General features: G+C 56.4%; 1 protein-coding gene across 1 annotated transcript in view; it reads left to right on the top strand.

Annotated features, from left to right (window-relative positions):
- The first annotated feature begins 10124 nt into the window (after positions 1-10124).
- GPR55 (G protein-coupled receptor 55) overlaps positions 10125-10450 on the top strand; it is an 11537-nt gene continuing 11211 nt past the window's right edge. The window contains exon 1 of the mRNA XM_006082785.3: positions 10125-10139. The gene's annotated coding sequence lies outside the window, so the exon portion shown is untranslated. The remainder of the gene's footprint in view (positions 10140-10450) is intronic.

Raw genomic sequence — 10450 nt, 5'->3', positions numbered from 1 at the left:
GCAGTCTCTGGGGCCGGGAGCCAGCCAGGATCTGTCCCATGGCCCAGGTGCCTAACCCGGCTGACTCAGGTTATCGAGGGCGCCTTGCCCTGGCTCTGCCCTAAGCGCTGCCTTGGACAGTCTCCATGAAGACCTGTTTGCTTATGTCTATAAGGCACCCAGGCCTCGCTCTAGAATTCTCTGCTTCTGAGGTCACAAGGACAAATCTTAAGGCAACAGATTCCAGAACCCCACGGCTGGATCTGCTCTCACTTTGTGCATTGCCAGCGATGAAGAGAAAGCAAACCTTCTATTTTCCTACTGCCCCTAGCCCACCCTCTCCCCCTCCTCCTGCTGCCCCTTCCCCTTCCCCCTCACCCGGTTTCCCCCGCTGCCTTCTGCCGGACCCCACTCTGGGCCCTTGGCCTGGCTCTCCTCCGGCTCACGCATCTCGCCCAGGCAGGCTCCCATCTCTCACCAGAGGGGCCCCTCTTCACTTGGGGACCCGCAAGACCTGCTGCCTCTATAGGCCCCCTCGGGGCCCCTGCTCCCCCTGCCCTGCCAGTCCCCCTACCCCTCCTGTCCGCCATGTCCGCCTGTCCTCCCTCTCTACTCTTCACTCTTCCTTTGCCCCGCACCCCTCTTCTGGCCCTTCCCTGACCTCCAGCCACTTGGGCAGACGGCTCACCCGCCCTTACTCCCCTCCTGCCCAGTCACCACATCCCCCCATCTCTCCTCTGTTGGGCCGGCCTGTAAACTGTCCCTGGGGCTTGGAGTCCCTGCCAGTGACCACCCGGACCTCTCAAAGCTTTGGGAGTCGGGCACCTGCTGGGCCCAGGGAGCAGAACATGGTGGGCAGCAGCTGCAGGGAACTCTGGGGGGCCCTCCGGCGCTCCAGGAAGCCCCCATCTCCCCAGTGAGTTCTCAGCCCTCTGGCCCCCTGGCCTGTGCCACCGGGTGGACGCCCCTCCTGGAGCTTGGCCCACAGGCCAAAGGCAATGTAACAAGCTCCTCTGTGTCTCCAAGCCGCCATTGGAAGGGGGTGGATGGGCTTGGTGGACTCCGGGCATGTTCCCCTCCCCGTGGCCAAGCACAGTCCCCTCACTCAGGAGGAGCGACTGTGTCCTATGCCTGGCACACACCTTGCTCCCCAAACCAGCCTTCCCAGGAGACAGGGACTAGGGCATCCCTCTGTCAAAGCAAAGACTGCTGGGTGGGGGGAGTGTGGCAGCGGGAGGAGGCGTGAAGCCCTGCTGTGAGGTAGTGGGGTCTGGAGGCTGGGGGAGGAGGCCTGGGACCCTCTGGGGCAAACAAAGCGCCCTGTTCATGATCAGTCGTCCCGGGCACTCGGAGAGCAGCTGCTGAGCTCTGCAGTGGCCATCAGTGCCGCTGGGTCAGGACCTGTTCCTGCAGCCTCCTGGGGATGGGGGAGGAAGTTGCAGCTGCAGGTGAAGGCTGTCTGGAGGGGCCTCCACACCCTCCTACTGACCTTCCCCGCAGGCCCCAGGGCAGCCAGGGCTACTCCCGTTTCCCACCGGTGGCAGAAGCAAGCAAAGGCCCGGCTGGGCCAGATAGCCCGAGACTGGACCACCGGAAATCAGCACCTCACCCTAAGAAGGTGAGTCTGGGGATGCTGACTGAGGATGTGAAGGAGGCCCCTGAACACTCACCCACCACACAGCTGCCTGCCCCTCCCTGGGCCACACTGTGGTCTGACCACAGCCTGGGCTGCCCAGGGTCAGAATTACACTTTCTTTTGGCCCCTGTAGGCGTCTCAGTCTTGAGAACTGCCTTCTTGCGGGTGAAGCCATGCTCTGAAGACACACCCTGAGGCCAGTGCCGCTTCTCCAGGATGCACAGCGTTCGCAGGCCAGGGAGTGCCATCCCTCATGCCCACGGCCTCAAGTTTGCAAACGATTATAAGTGAATGCAGCCTGCCAAGAAACCCCGACCTTGAGCTCTGAGTTCTATGCCAAGAGCAGGTGGGGAAATGGGCAGGGTTGTAGGACCTCGTCCACAAGACCCTTCCTCTCTCTGTCCATCTGGTTTAGGGGTAGGTTCTACCCCGAGTGGAACCTCTGCTGGGCCCTGGTCCAGGCACCCGCTAAAAGCCAAGTAATAAACTGCTCCCAGAGGCTTCAGTGTCCCCAGGCTCAGCATGGCAGGACTCCAGGGGTGCCCCCAGATCGAGGTGGGAGGACTGGCTTTTCCGGGCCTGTGTGCTGTTGAGTCAGGGGAAGAATCTGCTTTCAGAACAATGGTCTGCCCTGCCCACCATGCCCAGCTCTCCCACTCACTCCTTCACCTGACTCATGACCCCCCAATTCCTCTTGTCCATTCTCTCTCTCTCTCTCTCTCTCTCTCTCTCTCTCTCTCTCTCTCTTCACACACACACACACACACACACACACACACACACACACACACACACACAGCAGTTCTCCAAATACATTTGGGTGGCCTTTGCCCACTTCAGACCACACACTGCTCTGTAGTCCTGGCCCCTCCCTCTTCCTGATGGGTAAATGGACACATTAGGCCTGTGTTACTGCCAGAGACCCACATACACTTGTACATTGGGGTCAAAAAGCCCTTCAGTCTCCTGCTCAGTGGCCCAGAAGATACTGCTATGAATGACTGTGGAGCCCATGGTACGAGGCCCAGACTTCTGCAGCCGGGGAGCTGGGCAGCCTGGCGGGTACGTACAACAGAAGTGGACCGCTCCCATGAGCACCATGGTGGACCGCACTCACCCTATTCGGTTCAGAAACTTCTCTGGGAAACACCTAGGGCTCCAGAGAGCCCCTCTCCCGAGGCCCCTCCCTTCCATGACCTGTGCCCCCAGGCACCCGCATCTCAGACCTGACTGACCAAGGACACAGCCATGCAATGTCCACAAAAGTAGGGAAACCACAGACCCAGCTCCTGGGGAGCCCTGTCTCCTAGAGCTCCCCAGCGCCCCAGCCAGGACAAAGGTGAGACTGGGTTCTCGGAGGGTCAGCCCAGGCCCCAGGGCTGCAGGGCAATGGAGACACCTGGGGAAGAAGCCTGTGGGAGGGTTCGTTGTTGGTTAGTCCCTTCGCTCTCCATCTTGACAACTTGCCCTATTGAGAGACGCATCTGACCCCCAGGTGGGGAGGTGGGAGCCATGCGTAGCCGGTTTTCCTTCCCAGGTGCTCTTTGGGGGACAGTGTTCTGCAGAAAGGCCAGGCCCTCCTACTAGCCCTGGAAGTTGTTTCCTGAGACCCGGAGGAGAAGCAGTTCGAGTCTGTTCCCATAAACATGACGGGACCAGGAGGCTTTATGTCTTCCCACCCAGAATGACATCTTTCAATGTCAGAGGCAAGGTCATGGGACTCCTGGAGAACTGGCTGCCCAGCACCACGCAGGGAGGGCAGCTGGTGCCAGGGCCCAGAGCCGCCTCTGAGCTCTGCCCTTGGCCTGCTGTGTGGGGTCCTGGAGAGTTTCTTATTTTCCAAAGCTGGTAGAATTAAGCCAAAGAGGACCGGCAATCCTTCCTGTGTCCCAGCATCGGTCAACCTCCTGGTCTTTCCTTCAAGTGAGACACCATCAGGAAGCAGCAAATATTTCTTACGAGGATAGAAAATATTTGTTCAAACCATTTTACAGAAACACAGGGCAAAAGACCAGGCTGCGCAGGGCTGGCTCAACTATTTTTTGGTCATCTGGTTGCAGAAAGATAGCTGCACAAGATTAGGCCTGTGTTACTGCCCAATACCCACATACACAGATCACTGTGTATTGTTTCAGTTCATTAATAAAAAACATTTACTGAGCCCTAACCGGTTTGGCTCAGTGGGTAGAGCATCGGCCTGCGGACTAAAGGGTCCTGGGTTTGATTCCGGTCAAGGGCATGTACCTTGGTTGCAGGATCAATCCCAGTAGGGGTTGTGCAGGAGGCAGCTGATTGATGTTTCTCTCTCATTTGTTTCTTATAGATGTTATAATAAATAAATGGCATTCAATGGCCTTTTGTTAAGAAAACTGATCCCACATGGAGCCCATCCTGACAGCTTCACCTCCTCAAATGGCCGTTCTGCGGCCCTTGCCTGAGGTTTCACACGACCCTCCCGATTTGCAGTGTGAAAATAACTAATTTGTAAAGGATTCGAACATCTTGCTGTCCTTGGTACATTTTCTCTATTCCATTTGTGATTCCACAGCATCTGTGCTGTATAATTTACAGGTTTTGAGAAATTAGCATTAATCTTCAGCTGGATGAGGCCTTTGCCATGTGATTTTTTCTGAATGCACCAGGGCAAGACTTTTTAAATGGCTGTATAATTTACAGCCACTTTAAGAAAATTAATTTGGATGGAATTTTTTACTATGATTGCAACTGTGCTGATAACTGGGCCTCTAGTATGCATATAAGATCTTTGGTTAATCTCTTCCCGCCCTCCTCCCTCCCCCCTCCCCCTGCCCTCTGAGATTCATAAGTCTGTTCCATGTGTCCATGCCTGTGTGTTGAGCATCTGCCCCCTGGTGGTCAGTGTGCATCATAGCTACTGGTTGAATGGTCGAACGGTCGCTTAGGCTTTTATATATATAGATAGAATTTATTTTCTAGGTTTAGGACTTTATGGAAAACTTTTATTTTTATTTTTTTAAAATATATTTTATTGATTTCTTAAAGAGAGGAAGGGAGAGGGATAGAGAGTTAGAAACATCAATGAGAGAGAAACATCGATCAGCTGCCTCCTGCACACCCCCTACTGGGGATGTGCCCGCAACCAAGGTACATGCCCTTGACCGGAATCGAACCCGGGACCCTTCAATCTGCAGGGTGACGCTCTATCCACCGAGCCAAACCGGTCAGGGCTGGAAAACTTTTAGGTTAATGACTTTTCAAATACAGGCTGCAATAATATTTTTACATTCTTCAGTTGAGTCCCCAAGTGGTAGGGGGGTCTGGAGGCTCCACCCTGGCTAGTGGGCTGCGCTGAGTCTGAGGATTGTGCCATATGGAAGGAAGGTGACTCCAAGTTTGCTAGCACCCTGGCCCCATCCCCGCTGAGTGTCTCTCTCGAACAACCTGCCGCCACCTTTCCTGCTAAGGGCTCTTGGAGTGCTTGGAGACCAGGCAGGGGCCATGGGGACGGCCAGGAGGTCACAAACCAGATCTCAGGTAATGGAGCTGCATAGGGTCTGTGGGTGGTTCAGGGGGTGGCTGTCAGAGGTTTAGCTGTGTGTCTTTGGGTGAGTGTATATTTTTCTGCCCGTAGGGTACACATTTGTGTGATTTGTCTATATTGTAATTACCTACGGTCTTTGGGGACGAGTGTGTATTTGTGGGAGCATCAGCATGTGTGGGTGTCCTTGGAGGGGGTGTGGGTACATATGTGTGTGTGTGACTCTGAAGGTGTTTCTGGGTTAGGGTGTGCCCTTTGGTGTGTTCGTGTGTGTATATATCTGAGTGTGTGTGCGTGCACCTCGGGGTGGGTGTGCACAGTTCTGGCTGTGAGCCCGTGAAGGTCTGAGGAAAGACTACAACACACAATTATTTTGGGCCCTGGGACTGGACTAATTGGGCAAAACCCCCTTCATGGCAAGGTGGTCTGTTATCCATTGGAGGCCCCCTAGGAGCCAGTTAAGGAGGAGAGACTTCTTGATGGAGAAAATAGTGAACAGACCTGTGGAGTCCCCTCATTTTGCGCTGCCTGGGCCCCTCACCTGGACAGGAGGCTGAGCGGGGGCTGGGGTGGCCCTGGGCCCCGGACCACACACTCTAGTTTCCTGAAACAGGCCATTTTGTGTAACCTGAAGCCCCTTCTCTGACATGTTCCAGACGTCCCCACACACTGGCAGCCCTCACAGCCCGAGGTAACACAGCCCCTTTGTCTGGCCATGGCCTTTCCTTGAACATGTGGTTACTACGGTGTTGAAACTGCAGTGCCTGCCAGCCCCCTCTGTGGGAGAGGAAAAGTACCAGCCCCTCCCCCAGGTGTTTGGTCTGAGGCCCAGGCGCCTCTGCAATGAAGGGGCCTCTGTAAGGAAGGGGCCCAAGTGTGCATCGTGGGCACAGTCAGCTGGAAGCAGGGACCTGGGCCCAAAACCCAACAGGACCATATCCTTCCCTGGGGTGGAGTCGGGGAGAGAAGCCCTCAGACTGAAGCAAGGGGCCAGTCCCCGGAGCTCCTAACTGACCTGCGGTGGCCAGCTCATCCACATTTGTCTGAGGACTGTGCTGATTTAACACGGGAAACCCAGGGTCCCAGGAATCCCCACAGCCCTGGGCACCCGGGATAGTCGGCCCCCTAACCCCACCCAGGTAGCAAACTGGGGCCTCCTGCGGGGCAGCTGCCTCTTGCCCAGCAAGTGACCTCAGGCCCCCGAGGGCATTGTGTGGGGGCTGGAGATCGGGGTGGGGGAGCCTGAGGACTTGGCTCGCCACCCTCAGACTGGCCAAGGCTGCGTTTTCCTGCTGTTCTGGCCCGTGCCCACCTTCCCTGGCACCAAGAGCTCAGGGTGGGGCTTTCAGAGGAGGTTCACACCCTTAACACCTATTGGTCACCTCACATTTGGTCTCCAGACCGACCTCCTCGAGGTCCTGGAGCAAGCTGACGGAGCCAGGGCTGAGAGCGTGGCTGGGGACCATGAACAATGCATTTGAGCTTATGTGAGCAGAGAGGTTGGGGGGGGGGGGGCGGCCTCCATGTCAGGGCAGGAGGCTCTGGGGACAAAGGGTTTCTGAGAACAGGAGTGCTGGCCTCACCGTGGAGAGGAGTGGGGAGGGGTGGGCCTGGGACCTCCCTAACTCTAACCTGCCAGGCCCTTGGTATCAGAAAAGCTCTTTTTATTCTCCGACTCAAGATGGATATAAATGTATATATAAATCAAAATGAATTCAAAATTAATTCCAGAAGGAAGTGAACCCCATTGCAGGGGCAGCGAGCTTGGAAAAATGACCACCCCCGGATGTCTGAGTGTCCAGAACTTCCTGCCTTAACCTCACTATTGCATTTCCAGCGAGGACCCGAGGGGCCGTGTGGGAGGGGAAGGGTGGATTCTAAAGGGTTGTGACCCCTGGAGTGTTTCACTGCATCCTGCCTGATGTTAAGCTTTGCCAACTTGATCCTGTTGGCTACCCATGTGCCCACTCTCAAGGAGGCTGGGCATTTCCACCTCTGCCGGAGGCTCTGAGGGGTCAACTTTGTGGGCAATGAGATGTGTAGGTGCAGCCTGGGGACAGAGCTGTGGCAGAGCTTGGAGATTGGGAGCAGAGGTGGGAAGGGCTGGGACCATCTCCCTCTCCTTGCCTTTCTGTCCTCACTTTCTCTATTGGGACCTCCTTTTATTTCTGGGGCCCCGCCCCCGTCAGTGGCGGCTGGGGTCTTTGCATCACCAGTACTCCATCCTTGCTGGATACTCTAACCCCTGTTGTCACGCAGCGTCCTGAAAACAGTGTTTTTGAGAAGGGACTACTGTCTGTCTGGACCATCACTGCCTGGGACAGAGGAGATGGTCAACAGATGTATGTGGATTGAATGAATGTGTGACTCCAATTACAGAAGTTAGGCAGTTAGTCAAGTTTACTGTGTGTCTACATGGGGGACTGACCACTGAACCCCGGTCTGCCTGAGGCTCTAACTGGAATCAGGTTGCCCCAGATGACGCTGCCCTCCCCTCAGACACCCCGACACCCTTCCGTGTCCTGATTCCTTCATGGTACTGCTGCTGTTGCCCTCACCCCACCCTGATCCTGCCTCCAAGTGAGTCTGTCCTGTGTCCAGTCCCTGAATGGCCTCATCCCGTTGAGCTGACCCTGATTTGGGCGGAGGTTAGAAGAAAGGCACTGTATTGTCAGAGGTTTCTCTTATGGGTTAGCTTCCTGTGCGGTGGTCCTGTCCAGGGCATAGGTTCCCTGGGACCCTGAGCACCCCTGCCCCTCCTCCTGTCTGACCACCAGCCCTCCAGCCTCACCTCTTGTCATTCCCCCAATGCCCTGGCCTTCAGCTGCACAGAGAGACCCTAGGACCCCTCACAACACCAAGCTCCTCTCTCCTCGGGCCTGCACTTAGGCTGCTTCCTTCTCCTCTAGTCTTTTCCTCTCACCTGTCACTGACCCTGTTCCCTGAGCAGCTCCCCTGGGTCGGTTGGGGGGCATCCCACACAGCTCTGGCCCAGCACGTGTCACCCTGCAAAGCCCGGGGGTGGGGAGGGCGGGGACACCACCCTTTGAGTCTCTCTGACCACACGTTACTCCCTTGATGAGGGTCATGAGCAAAGCTCGTCAAGACAGGGACGTGGGAGAACAGCCCACACAGGTCTCAAACTTTTGGTGTTAAAAGAGGGAGAAAATAACACTTATATACATGTTGGTACAGAAACTCTTGAAGAAGCTGTGCTGAGGGTACCCCGAGGGGCAGGTGGGGAAATATTTATTTTTATAAAAGAGGGTAGCTGGAGGGGAGGTGGATGAGGCTCCCTTTGAAGAGGAACTGAGTGGTGAGTGGAGGTGGACCAGGCTCCCTTTGAAGAGGAACTGAGCGGTGAATGGCTCTGCAGGCCCTTGATTTTTACTTATTTATTTTTAAACTAGAGGCCGGATGCACAAAATCCGTGCAAGAGTAGGCCTTCCTTCCCCCAGCTGCCAGCTCCGGCTTCTCTCTGGCACCCAGGACCCAGGCTTCCCTCCAGCCGCTGGCAGGCACCAGGGACCCTGGCTTCCCTCGAAGCCCCAGCTTTGTCCGGAAGGACATCCAGTCTAATTAGCATATTATGCTTTTATTATTATAGATATCTATTTTTATTGATTTCAGAGAGGAAGGGAGAGGGAGAGAGATAGAAACATCAATGATGAGAGAGAATCATTGATGGGCTGCCTCTTGCACACCCCCCACTGGGGATCGAGCCCGCAACCCAGGCATGTGCCCTTACCTAGAATCCAACTGGGGACCCTTCAGTTCACAGGCCGATGCTCTATCCACTGAGCCAAACCAGCTAGGGCTCTGCAGGCCCTTTAGTTCCAACTCCTTTCTGAGCCTCCCAGGCCACAGGCCACAGGCCCCGCCCGAAACCTGTGGGTCTCCTTCCTGCTGCTTTTGGGCAGGTTCCTGGCCGCCTGCAGCTGCACCCAGGATGCCCTGACCTGGCCACCTCCCCTCTGCTTAGATTGCCCTAAGGGCCTGGGGGGCGGGGAGGGGGGCTCTCTTGGGGAAGGACTGCCCAGAGCCCTGTTTTGAGCCCAGGCCAGCTCAGGGCTCTGTGGCCCAGGGCAGGGATTGAACTTAGTTCTCCCCTTCGCATAACATGGGTGCGATCAGAGTTGGAGACGATGGGCGAACACTTGGAAGACTGTCATGGTCCCGTCAACCTCTTTCCTGAGGGGTGGGGACCCCAGCTGATTTCCCCAAAGTCACCCACAAGCTGTTATTGACCATACGCAGGATGAGGCACCCAGCCCCATCTCGGGGAGCTTCTGTGCCCGTAGACACCTGAGAGCCCCGCATGCCAACCTGTGAAAACAGCCCGAGTCTCGGTATCTCACGGGATCTCCTAGTCACTTCGCCCACAGGGCTGACTCCGCCAGGCGCGTTTCAGCCAGACTTCCCTGAATGCCTGGATTCTGCGAGGTTCCTGCTGGGAGACACCAGGGTGGGCCCGTGGGTGGGTCGCAGGTCCCAGCCCTGACGATGGGAGACCATCTCTGCTCGCAGGGCCCTGGGGAGCTCTGCTGCCCAAGGCTGGCCCCACTGCTGTGGAGACCTGGCATAGAAGCCAGGGCCAGGGAGCTGACCGTCCTTGAAGACACTCAGGCAGGGCCTGGGCATCCCTGCCCCCCAAGTCCTAAATATGAAGGTGCCCGGCACCACCCTCTTTTCTGTGGGCGGCAGTTCTTGATACTAAACCCCAGAAGCGATGGAAGCCATGGGGTTTTTTTAAGATGCTGGCTGTCCCTGCGTTACACCCGGCTTCGACCGCCTGGCCGGTGAGATGACTCCACAGACACCTTCAGACCTGAGAGAAGGAGCCCCTAGCCAGAGCCACTTGAAAAGCATCTGGTCCCACCCCCTCGTTTCAATGATGAGGAAGCCGAGCCTCAGAGGGGAAGTGACTCTCCCCAGAGCAGGCTGGCGACCAGGCTGCAGGAGAAATGACATCTCACAGCTTGTTCAACTACACAGGACCACCAACAGGTAACAGCCCCTGGGCCACGTAGAAAGACGGAGGCACAGAGCCACGGACTGACCTTGCTTTTGTGGACTGCAGGTGACCTTCCTGATGTCAGCCGGGCCTCCCTGGTCTGGCCTCTGTCCACACCTGCCCTGGCTCAGCGGGAAGTACCAAGTGACAGGAGCAGGGGTGGCCCTGGCAGCTCTGTGACAGCAGCAGCTGCAGGCGAAGGGCTGTTTTGCCCTGATAGCAGTGACATTTTTTACGACCTCACTTCTCTGATTTGCTCAGATGCAGTACCAGGCTGGGGGAGGAAGCCTCAGGGTTGGCAGCC

This window comes from Myotis lucifugus, unplaced genomic scaffold (genome assembly GCF_000147115.1).
Source record: "Myotis lucifugus unplaced genomic scaffold, Myoluc2.0 scaffold_3, whole genome shotgun sequence".
Classification (NCBI taxonomy): domain Eukaryota; kingdom Metazoa; phylum Chordata; class Mammalia; order Chiroptera; family Vespertilionidae; genus Myotis; species Myotis lucifugus.
This window is presented reverse-complemented; position numbering and strand designations above follow the sequence as displayed.